Source organism: Oncorhynchus tshawytscha, linkage group LG21 (genome assembly GCF_018296145.1).
Source record: "Oncorhynchus tshawytscha isolate Ot180627B linkage group LG21, Otsh_v2.0, whole genome shotgun sequence".
Lineage (NCBI taxonomy): Eukaryota > Metazoa > Chordata > Actinopteri > Salmoniformes > Salmonidae > Oncorhynchus > Oncorhynchus tshawytscha.
In genome coordinates this window covers 9,689,479-9,702,616 of record NC_056449.1, presented here as the reverse complement: position 1 = coordinate 9,702,616, position 13,138 = coordinate 9,689,479, and the positions used below count along the sequence as shown (strand labels likewise).

The window sequence follows — 13,138 nt, the reverse complement described above, 5'->3', positions numbered from 1 at the left end:
CGAGTGTCCTCTTGGTGTTCGTAATCTCAGAGCGTTGTCAGATTGGCCGTTCGTAAATTCAGAGTGTTTTGCTCTCTGAGGGTTCAGAACGCACACTGGACGCTCCAGCCGAGCAGTAGGGTTAATCTGAGCGTTCTGACCCTAACAACAGCAGTCAAGCACCCAAGCTAATTGGCTAACGTTGGCTAGCTTGCTAGCTACTTCCAAACGCAAATGAGAGAACAGCTCACTGACCATTTTACTCACTCTAGCAGAGCTGGTTAGGCTGTTTTTATGTTATCCAGAGCGTTGGTGACTGCAACTGTGCTGCTGACAACAATTTAATTGAGCTTTTTTGCCAACGTTTACTGACACCAGCCATATTCAATGGGTGTTGAGTGTTTGTAAATTTGTAAGTTATTCCGTGCTCTGGCACACTCAGACGAGAGTGCTCTGAAATCGAAGTAGACAGCCAGAGCGAATTTACTAGCTACCTCTATCGACAGTTGTTGCAGTTGTTGCAGTGACTTCATAAACATTCTATTGACGTAGTTAATTGCATAGTGGAGTCGTTTGTTTAAACATATAGCTAGCTAGCTAAACAATTAACCATAATCCCAACTCATAACGTGACTACCCTGCATGAAACTGCAGGTAGCTAACCAACCAGGTTCAATGTTATCTCGCTAACATTACGCTATAACTAGCAATGCAAATGACTCTGAGATATGAATAATATTAGTACACAGATCATACACGTAACATTAGCTAGCTAGCAAACAGTACACTTTAACTTGAAATGAAAACAACTTTCTGACAAAATTAGAATCGTGTAATATCTGAAAATTTAGCTAGCTAGATTCTCTTACCCGGATGCTTCTCTCTCTCTGTCACGGATGCCATGCTTGCCCTTAGTGTGAAGATGTAATCTGGAAACAGGTGCATATTTGCACTCAAACAGCTGCATATTTGCACTCAAACGGCAGAATGTTTCTCCATCTCCTTAGCTATCATACTCTAATTCCATTGATTTCAAAACTCGGTCCTCCAGAAAGTGGAGAGCAACACTTATGCAGTTCTACTACGTGATATCTTTTTTTTTTAAAGCTACGTTATAAAGGATTGCCTACACATACTGACCAGCTCATATTATAGACAACATGAAAGACCAATCCGAACTCATTTCTCGGCATGTCCAGCCCACTCATTATCTCAGCCAATCATGGCTAGCGGGAAGGTTTCTGACTTTTTCCATGGCTAAACCAATTAGGCTCGTAATTGAACAATTGTATTCGTATTTACAGATGGCATACAAGATTGTTATTAAGGCACATTTCACATGTTCAAATGTTCCGGAAGACATTTCTGCCAAAAAATGCATTTAGATTTTTTTTTTTTAAGTTTATGAAACACTTTGAGTTTGCAAACGAACAATATGACCTTGCTCTGAATCTGACAACACTCCGAGTTTACCAATGCCTAGAGCGCACTTTGAGCGCACTCTGGCACTCCAGAGTGCATTTAGGAACACACCCATAGTGTGCCTGTCACATCATGGCTTGGAACGCTGCTTGTCCAATCAGCATCCAGGATCCAAGAAAACAGTTTTATAATACGTAGATATTACAAGGGGGGCAGTCATTGACTCACTGCCTATGACTCACACAGAACACAGGACTGTTCAGTCATCCATTTTGGCAGTTCAGTGGCCCGGAGATGAGATTTTCTCAATTTTGCCATTTTTTTTCTCAGCTTGCTGTGATTGAGGCATTTGTTGTCGTGATAACTGTCAGTTAGAACCTCATTATCAGATTTGGCAGGGATGGCCGCCTCCATGTGCGTGTGTGACTGTGTGTTTGAGTAGATATTTGTGTGTGCACGTGTGCGTGTGTGTGTCTATATGCATGCATGCGTGCGTACGTGCGTGTGTATATTGCCTGTTATGTGGTCCAATTCTCCTCTCTCCTCCTCAGTCAAATGATATAAGTAGGGTAGAATGTGACACTGTGCAGTGGCTAACCCAGAAACAGACATCAACTGATTGTGTAGTGTCTGTATGGCCTCATTTTGGGAACTGGGAGTAGCTATGGGCTTGATCCTGCAGTATTAACTACGTATAGTGCCTTCCGAAAGTATTCACACCCCTTGACTTTTTCCACATTTTGTTGTGCCACAGCCTGAATTTAAATTGGATTACATTGAGATGTTATGTCCCTGGCCTACACCTAACATCAAAGTGGAATTATGTTTTTAGAGCTTTTAAAAATATATATTAAAAATGAAAGGCTGAAATAATTATTCAACCCTTCCTCTGACACCGCCTGGTATAGAGGTCCTGGATGGCAGGAAGCTTGGCCCCAGTGATGTACTGGGCCGTACGCACTACGCTCTGTAGTATCTTGCGGTCGGAGGCCGAGCAGTTGCCATACCAGGCAGTGATGCAACCAGTCAGGATGCTCTCAATGGTGGAGCTGTAAAACATTTTGAGGATCTGAGAACCATTGACAAATATTTTCAGTCTCCTGAGGGGGAATAGGTTTTGTTGTGCCCTCTTCACGACTGTCTTGGTGTGCTTGGACCGTGATGTGGACACCAAAGAACTTGAAGCTCTCCATCTGCTCCACTACAGCCCCGTCGATGAGAATGGGTGTGTGCTCTGTCCTTCTTTTCCTGTAGTCCACAATCATCTCCTTTGTCTTCTGCTACTGCGGAATATCATCAAATCTGTATACTTGGACTTTGATTTAGCTTTTCCAGTATTAGTAGCCATATTGTAAGTTCAACATTTGCAAAACACCCAGTTTTCAAAAATTTATAACATCATATTCTTGCAATTTCTGTCCAAAATGAAAAGGCTTGCTGTCACACAAGGTTAGCAGCAGAATTGTGTGACAGATACAGGGTTTCCGCTTAATCCATAAAGCCCAGCTCATTGGCTATCTAGCTAGCTTCATTTGACCCCGATTGATGCTTATTTGACAAAGTTACAGTTAATCAAGTGAAGACTGACCGTGTCATCGGCGTGCTATGAAGGCTTCGCTCTCTGATCACATTTGGTGTCCTATAGGATATACTACACTCCTAATGATATAGTGAAGTCTGGTTACATTCTGGGATCTCTGAGGAATAAATTACAAACATAATCTGACTGACTGAAACAACGTTTAGGGTTAGATTTTCACAGATTCCTTTCTTTGCAAATTGAACGAGTGGAAACACAAACTGATCGTGCATGCTGTATGGACCTTTTTAGGACATGAAAAAGGACTTTATCTAACAAAATGACACTTCATGTTATCTCTGGGACCCTTGGGATGATAAATCAGATCAAGATTTCAGAATGTAAGTACACATTTCACCTTCAGATGTGAATTCATCAACCTATTGCTGTGGGGGAAAAAAGTGTTTTGTCGTTATGAGCTCTCCTCAAACAAGAGCATGTTTTTTGTTCGCAGTAATAGCTACTGTAAATTGTACAGTGCAGTTCAATTAACAAGAATTGAAGCTTTCAGCTGATATCAAACACTTATAAGTACCAACATGGTTGTTTCTTTAAAATGTGCGATCATGACACACGGCGCTACATGATTTACAACTGTCCCGTTGACGGAACGCCTATCCCTAAGAAGTTTTAAGGGCTTGTAAAGTAAGCATTTCACTGTAAATTCTACACCTGTTGTATTAAGCGCATGGATATTGAACGTTAAATCAATTTGTCTTCTTTTTGTCATCATATTTCCATTCAGGGCACATGAGAGTGAGACAGATGGACCCCACTGGGCACAAACTGGTTGAATCAACTTTGTTTTAACGTAATTTCTCAATGTACTGTGACGTAGAATGTATGTGGAAAAAATCTTAGATTTGAAAAAAGTCAACAACTGTTGTTTTGAAGTGAAATTTCAACCACAGGATTATGTCATCATGGTAGCCAAATTTCAACATAGACAAACCTTGTGTAAAATTTGAATTTGTTGAATTTGTACCTTTAAAACAACGTCTGATTTTCAACGCTGTATCCACTATCAGAAAAAATAACAGTAGGCTGGGCAGCACCTGCTACTGGAGAATTTATCTGTCAACAGCTACCCTTTGTTCTCCCAACCAAGGTTTTAACCAAGCCCAGTCCTGGTTAGCTATGATATTTGTCACTGACTATTACCAATGTGCTATCATCAGAATGATTATTGAGAGATCTCCACTTAAAAACGAAATAGATTCAAATAGATTCACTGCTATTATCAATAGTAGTGCGTACGGCCCAGACTCTCAGACCATGAGAAACAAGATTCTCTAGTCTGATGAAACCAAGATGGCCTTTTTTGGCCTGAATGCCAAGTGACACGTCTGGAGCAAACCAGGCACCGCTCCTCACCTGGTGCCAAACCAGGCACGGCTCCTCACCTGGTGCCAAACCAGGCGCCGCTCCTCACCTGGTGCCAAACCAGGCGCCGCTCCACACCTGGTGCCAAACCAGGCGCCGCTCCTCACCTGGTGCCAAACCAGGCGCCGCTCCACACCTGGTGCCAAACCAGGCGCCGCTCCTCACCTGGTGCCAAACCAGGCACCGCTCCTCACCTGGTGCTAAACCAGGCACCGCTCCTCACCTGGTGCCAAACCAGGCACCGCTCCTCACCTGGTGCCAAACCAGGCACCGCTCATCACCAATACCATCCCTACGGTGAAGCATAGTGGTGGCAGCATCATGCTGTGGGGATGTTTTTCGCGACAGGGACTGGGACACTAGTCAGGAGTGAGGGAAAGATGAACGGAGCAAAATACAGAGAGCTTCTTGATGAAAACCTTCTCCAGAGCACTCAGAACCTTAGACTGGGGTGAAGGATCACCTACCAACAGGACAACGACCCTAAGCACACAGCCAAGACAACGCAGGAGTGGCTTCGGGACAAGTCTCTGAATGTCCTTGAGTGGCCCAGTCAGAGCCCAGACTTGAGCCCGATCAAACTTCCCTGGAGAGACCTAACAATAGCTGTGCAGTGACGCTCCCTAACCAACCTGACAAAGCTTCAGAGGATCTGCAGATACAGGTGTGCCAAGCTTGTAACTTCATACCTAAGAAGACTCAAGGGTCTGAATACTTAAGTAAATGTGATATTTCCGGTTTTTATTTGTAATACATTTACATACATTTAAAAAAAAATAGTTTTTGCTTTGTCATGATATGGTATTATGTGTATATTGGTGAGGGGAAAAAAGATTGAATCAATTTCAGAATAAGGCTGTAACGTAACAAAATGTGGAAAAAGTCAAGGGGTCTGAATACTTTACGAAAGCACTGCATCAATTATCAGTTTGTAGACAAACTTGAATAAAAGCCAGACTAAGTCGATGGCACAGATGGAACTATCCAAGCTGAAGATACATCTCCTTCAAATGTTGATATGTGGTTGCGTTGACAACAAAACGTAATTCAATATCACTTTTGAAATAAAGTAACCTATTGACTTGTCGAACAGTTAACAAATAATACATGGGATTCATGTCTCCAACTCAACCAAAAATAAACCAGTGGCTTAAACTGGACATTTCTAAGCAGTGGATTCATCTCTTTAAATGTGTATTAAATTGAGTAACACATCCATGGCCACAGTTTGAGGTTACTGTAACTATAAATGCCTTCTTATGCAGTCATACAGTATAAATCGTGCATGTTCAAGATGGCATGCATACGTCGTGGCAGGTATGTGGAGATCTTCACAATTGCTGTAAGAATCTGCACAGATTCTCGAACTGCATTGGTTATCTGCGTCATATCCTTTTATTGTAATCTCAACTGCAATCCAGGTCATTTGGTTCTGCTATTGGATGAAGAACGGTCATAACGTGAGTCTGTTGTATAAATAAAAACAGTATCTGATATTGTATTCCCATTTGAAATTTGCTGTGGTTGAAAGCTCAGTGGTAAACGTTTAGGTGACAACTACACCAAAATCATTTTTTCCATTGAAATGTGCTGTGGTTGAAAGCTCAGTGGTAAACGTTTAGGTGACAACTACACCAAAATCATTTTTTCCATTGAAATTTGGTTGTGCTTTTAGATGGTTGAAAACATAGTGATAACACATTGGAAATGAAATGAACTTATGGCTCTCTTTTTGAGAGGCTGAATATAGGTTGTAAACTCATTGATCAACGTCTCAACCAAATATTACCCAATTATCCACATTGAAATGACATAGTGTGCCCAGTGGGGCCATACCAGACATTGTTAATTAGGTTTTATTGGTGGTGGGTTGTACAGAATGAGCTTGGGGTCTTCCAAGCCTCTTGGCCTGTTGCTTTTAAGACAATTGTCTCCCTTCTGGGCCAGTCTGTGAAATAGGGAGAAGTTGTTAAAGGAGAGTAGTTGTGAGCTGCTGTGGCCTGTGGTTCTACGTTCGACTCTGTGTCATGAGCGAGTGCAACGCTGGTGTGTCAGTGTGTGTGTGTGTGCGTGCATGCCGCTCCTATTAGTCATTCAGGTCAGACTCGTCTTGGAGCTTTGCGATTTCACACGCCATTTGACCCCTCTGATTGAGATTTCTCCACATCATTACAAGGCACCCTTGCATTACTAAGACCGCGTGTGTAACTGTGTATGTATATTGCTAAGACTGGAACCCGGTGGCATGCGCCGCTGCTTCAGGCAGCTTAGTCTGGAAGCCTAATGACACGCATTGACGTGACTGCAGGTGTATGCAATTGTGATGGACATGGGTGGAATCAAGGATTGCCATTTCGGAATACAGTTATTTCTAATGATTTTCTCTTGATTGTTGGTGTGAGTGAGGGTGGGAATGCAATTTGATTATGAAGATGGAGTAACTGAGGCTGTGGGTCTCACACTGGTCTTGCCAAGCAAAATGGCCTCTTTCTTTCTGTAGCATCAGCATCACATCATACTGTGTGTTTTTACCCTTTTGAGGCATGTAATGAATGAATATTAATAGTGGCTGGAAATAATTAAAAGTCTGATCAGTAACCATGTTATATCAGTTTAGTAGTCAGACAGACAGACAGACAGACAGACAGACAGACAGTTATCTCAGTCTAGTAGTCAGACAGACAGACAGACTGTTATCTCAGTCTAGTAGTCAGACAGACAGACAGACAGTTATCTCAGTCTAGCAGTCTGACAGACAGACAGTTATCTCAGTCTAGTAGTCAGACAGACAGACAGTTATCTCAGTCTAGCAGTCAGACAGACAGACAGTTATAGTTATCACAGTCTAGCAGTCAGACAGACAGACAGACAGTTATCACAGTCTAGCAGTCAGACAGACAGACAGACAGTTATCACAGTCTAGCGGTCAGACATACAGACAGTTGTCTCAGTCTAGCAGTCAGACAGACATACAGACAGTTATCACAGTCTAGTGGTCAGACATACAGACAGTTATCACAGTCTAGCAGTCAGACAGACAGACAGACAGACAGTTATCTCAGTCTAGCAGTCAGACAGACAGACTGACAGTTATCACAGTCTAGCGGTCAGACAGACAGACAGTTATCACAGTCTAGCAGTCAGACAGACAGACAGTTATCACAGTCTAGCAGACAGACAGACAGTTATCACAGTCTAGCAGTCAGACAGACAGACAGTTATCACAGTCTAGCAGTCAGACAGACAGACAGTTATCACAGTCTAGCGGTCAGACAGACAGACAGTTATCACAGTCTAGCAGTCAGACAGACAGACAGACAGTTATCACAGTCTAGCAGTCAGACAGACAGACAGTTATCACAGTCTAGCAGACAGACAGACAGACAGTTATCTCAGTCTAGCGGTCAGACAGACAGACAGTTATCTCAGTCTAGCAGTCAGACAGACAGACAGTTATCACAGTCTAGCAGACAGACAGACAGACAGTTATCTCAGTCTAGCAGTCAGACAGACAGACAGTTATCACAGTCTAGCAGACAGACAGACAGACAGTTATCTCAGTCTAGCGGTCAGACAGACAGACAGTTATCTCAGTCTAGCAGTCAGACAGACAGACAGTTATCACAGTCTAGCAGTCAGACAGACAGACAGTTATCTCAGTCTAGCAGTCAGACAGACAGACAGTTATCACAGTCTAGCGGTCAGACAGTCCCACAAAGTTTTTAGATATTTCAGCACCATGCGTTCCCTATAATTTGTCTCCATTAACGTCTAAGACTGTTGATGTTTGTTCCCCCTCTCCTGTGAGACAAAACACCCCATAATTACTCTGCCAGACTCGGAACCTACACCAATGGTGTTGATCACCAGACTAAAACTTCTGCAAATGTGCTACACAAAAGGTGAGGGAGGCATATGGAAATAGCCCGTTTTAGATCTTCGTATTTCCTGTGTGCTTTAAGTGAGATGGAAAGCCTAGATGCTACAGTACAGTGGTTTAACGAGGAAGGAGACTGGCATACAGTTCAGACAGTACTGAATTTATGTTGGATGTTGGATGGACTTCACAGCCCTTTCTTTCGCTGTTTGCTGTTTTTATATTTCATTATCTTTATTTCTGAAATAACAAACCGGTACTGTGGACAAATGCAAACAAGCACCAAGTTTTGAGGCTTGTTTGTATTCAATTCTGAATACCAAGTACATTTATTCAGAATTGAGATGCACTGTGGTTCTTTAATGAAGTAGCTCAATAGATGGAAGGCTCTGGGGTGGACCATGAGCTAATCCTCTGGGTAGTATTTACGTAGTCCCCACGGTGGAGCTCAGAACTGCTCTCCTGCCTTGTGGTTAGTCCCCATGGTGGAGCTCAGAGTTGCTCTTTTTCTTGTCACTAGTCCCCACGGTGGAGCTCAGAACTGCTCTCCTGCATTTTTTTTGTCCCCACAATGGAGCTGAGAGCTGTTCTTCTACATTGTCGTTAGTCCCCATGGTGGAGCTCAGAGTTGCTCTTTTTCTTGTCACTAGTCCCCACGGTGTAGCTCAGAGCTTCTCCTCTAGATCGGAGTCAATACCCTGGGGGTGAGGTAATGCCAGGGCCTTCTCCCTGGTCCCTGTCTTTATCTGCTGCTACAGTTAGTCCTCCAGACCTGCAGAGAGCTCTGAGACTGTGAGCCCAGCCCTGTGGCCCAGCCTTTCACACACAACTAGGATCCAGCTCGTCTCCTCAGAGTCTCGAGGAAGGGTCTCTTATCTTGTAATACCCCTTTTCACACCCCCGGCAGACGATCACACTCTCACAAACAAATGCTCACGTGGACAGTCTCCATGGCAACGCTGGTTATCGCCCTGACAGTGTTGGCCTAGTCTAGTATGCTACGGCATGGGATGCTATAGCTGTTTACCAGCAGCACCGCCACCAGCACACGTACTGTATGCACTCAGAGGCCTGCAGCAAAGCAGAGTGGAATTTGTTACAATATGTTCATAAGAGGTTATGTCATATTGGTCTTCATCCTTGGTAGGTCCTTTCTTTGACACAGAACGATACAAATGAAGCTGTTAAGCTGAGCTCAGTATTTAAACATGTAATGATTGAGATCAGTGGTTCCCGAGTCCGGTCCTCAAGTACTCCCAACCGTAGCCCCGGACAAACACACCTCATTCAACTCATCAAGGGCTAGAAGTTGAGTCAGGCTGCTTGTCTGGGGCTACAATAAAAAAATGTGTACTGTTGGGGATACTCGAGGACTGGAGTCGGGAAACAATGATTTAGACAACGTTCCAAAAATGACTTTTAAAGAATGTCAATGTACTCACTCAGGATGCTACTAGTCTTATGTTTTAAGCTTTTTCCTCTATCAGAAAATGCTTATAAGGGGATTATACCTTATACTACAATCATTGCATGTGCCCCAAGTCCTGCCTCCTCTCACTCCCAAATTAGAAACTCATTAACTCTGATGAATCTTGATAGACTGGGGCGATTAATAAAAGGAGACAGCACTAATTGTTTGACCATATATACAGAGAAACTGGTACACTGTATGTATGCATGGTCCTCAACCAACTGGGAGATGTGCACATCCCACATCTCCCAATCTCCGGGTGCTCGGCAGCACTGCACCCTAGTGGCTAGAATATGTAACATCACCCAGTATGTGAGGAATCAGTGGTGATGTCATTGTGTACTGGCAGAGTGAAGGTGGCAGGCAGTGTGGTGCTGTCTGATGTAACTGTGTTCACAGTTTTAGAAGCACACGGCGCCGGGATCAGCAAGCGTCATCTGGGTGCCTTTGTATGGCAGCAGGCGGCACAATAGTACCCTGGCCTGCAGAGTCATACACTTCACACCCATCCCGTATACAAAACATACACAACACCAATGGTCTGGCAGTCCAATACAGCTAGCTTCAGCATTACTGCCTCTCTCCATAGGTCTATATTGCTGGTTGTACTCACAACTTGGCTTTGTACTGGTTTGCCTTATATGGCACTGCTAATATTGATGCCCTATTGATGCCCTAATAGCTACTGTTATTGCCTGTGTGTGTACTGGGCTTTAGGTTGTCCATGTAGACTCTCTTCCCACTCCCATGAGGCTGTGGCTGGGAGTGTAGTTAGTAGAACAGTGGAGGTGCCCCTGGCCCAGTGGAGCTGCGAGGAGGCCACAGTAGACTGGCATTCTGGAGCACCACAGTAATTAATGGACCCTTGGCAGGCTGGCACACTGAAGCAAACACAAAGCTGGTTTGCTAGCACATACAGACGCACGCACGCATACAAACACACACACACACACAGACACAGACACACACACATGCGTCAGCCCTGGTAGGCTGGGTGATCATCTCTCTTTCTCCTCTCTTTCTTGACGCTCGCCTCTCAAGTTGAAACCTGTTGCAATATTCATATTATTACCACTCCATATCATCACAGCAGCAGCCAGTTGATTTAACTTTGGTTATACCGTGTTTGTCCCGTGTCCGTAAAATGTATATAGTAGGTGTAGACACCTTTCCTGCAGTCAAATGACTAAATCGCCTTGTAGTGGCCTCAAGGATGAGATGTTATTCATATTTTTCATAATTTCATAATTAATAAACTTTTTTTTTTTTAATTACACAGAAAATCCAGTGTTTCTACGTGTAACAGTTTTGCTATATTTCAGTCTTATGTGATATATATAAAGTTTAATATTGGGATGCAAACTCAAAATTGAATACATTTCAGCTTTATATCTGACATGGTACAGGTGTCTTCTTTTTTAATGATTTTATTTTATATGTACAAAATTTACAAAAGTTTTGAGAATGACACAATTATTAATTTCCACAAAGTTTGCTGCCTCAGTGTCTTAAGATATTTTAGTCAGATGTTACTATGGAATACTGAAGTATAATTACAAGCATTTCATAAGTGTCAAAGGCTTTTATTGACAATTACCTGAAGTTGATGCAAAGAGTCAATATTTGCAGTGTTGACCCTTCTTTTTCAAGACCTCTGCAATCGGCCCTGGCCTGCTGTCAATTATCTTCTGGGCCACATTCTGACTGATGGCTGCCCATCCTTGCATAATCAATGCTTGGAGTTGGTCAGAATTTGTGGGTTTTTGTTTGTCTACCCGCCTCTTGAGGATTGACCACAAATTCTCAATGGGATTAAGATCTGGGGAGTATCCTGGTCATGGACCCAAAATATTGATGTTTTGTTCCCCGAGCCACTTAGTTAACACTTTTGCTTTACGGCAAGTTGCTCCATCATCCTGGAAAAGGCATTGTTCGTCACCAAACTGTTCCTGGATGGTTGGGAGAAGTTGCTCTCGGAGGATGTGTCGGTACCATTATTTTCTCATGGCTGTGTTCTTAGGCAAAATTGTGAGTGAGCCCTTGGCTGAGAAGTAACCCCACACATGAATGATCTCAGGATGCTTTACTGTTGGCATGACACAGGACTGATGGTAGCGCTCACCTTGTCTTCTCCGGACAAGCTTTTTTCTGGATGCCCCAAACAATCGGAAAGGGGATTCATCAGAGAAAATGACTTTTCCCCAGTCCTCAGCAGTCCAAACCCTGTACCTTTTGCAGAATATCAGTCTGTCCCTGATGTTTTTCCTGGAGAGAAGTGGCTTCTTTGCTGCCCTTCTTGACACCAGGCCATCCTCCAAAAGTCTTCCCCTCACTGTGCGTGCAGATGCACTCACACCTGCCTGCTGCCATTCCTGAGCAAGCTCTATACTGGTGGTGCCCCGATCCCGCAGCTGAATCACCTTTAGGAGACGGTCCTGGCGCTTGCTGGACTTTCTTGGGCTCGCTGAAGCCTTCTACACAACAATTGAACCGCTCTCCTTGAAGTTCTTGATGATCCGATAAATGGTTGATTTAGGTGTAATCTTACTGGCTGCAAAATCCTTGCCTGTGAAGCCCTTTTTGCGCAAAGCAATAATGACGGCACGTGTTTCCTTGCAGGTAACCATGGTTGACAGAGGAAGAACAATGATTCCAAGCCCCACCCTCCTTTTGAAGCTTCCAATTTGTTATTCGAACTCAATCAGCATGACAGGGTGATCTCCAGCCTTGTCCTCGTCAACACTGAAACCTGTGTTAATGAGAGAATCACTGACATGATGTCAGCTGGTCCTTTTGTGGCAGGGCTGAAATGCAGTGGAAATGTTTTTGGGGGATTCAGTTCATTTGCATGGCAAAGAGGGACTTTGCAATGAATTGCAATTCATCTGATCACTCTTCATAACATTCTGGAGTATATGCAAATTGCCATCATACAAACTGAGGCAGCAGACTTTGTGAAAATTAATAGTTGTGTCATTCTCAAAACTTTTGGCCACGACTGTATATATATATATATACACTACTGATCAAAAGTTTGGGGTCACTTAGAAATGTTCTTGATTTTGAAAGAAAAACAACAACAAAAAAAGTCCATTAAAATAACATCAAATTGATCAGAAATACAGTGTAGATATTTTTAATGTTGTTAATGTTGTAAATGACTATTGTAGCTGGAAACGGCAGATTTTTTTACAGAGGCTCACTATCAGCAACCATCACTCCTGTGTTCCAATGGCACGTTGTAATAGCTAATCCAAGTTTATCATTTTAAAAGGCTAATTGATCATTAGAAAACCCTTTTGCAATTATGTTAGCACAGCTGAAAACTGTTGTCTGATTAAAGAAGCAATAAAACTGGCCTTCTTAAGACTAGTTGAGTATCTGGAGCATCAGCATTTGTGGGTTTCGATTACAGGCTCAAAATGTC

At 43.1% G+C, this 13,138-nt stretch overlaps 1 protein-coding gene across 3 annotated transcripts in view; it reads left to right on the top strand.

The window, feature by feature from the left end:
* Positions 1-13,138, top strand: part of fgf13a (fibroblast growth factor 13a) — a 188,320-nt gene that overhangs the window by 128,405 nt on the left and 46,777 nt on the right. The window lies entirely within an intron of this gene.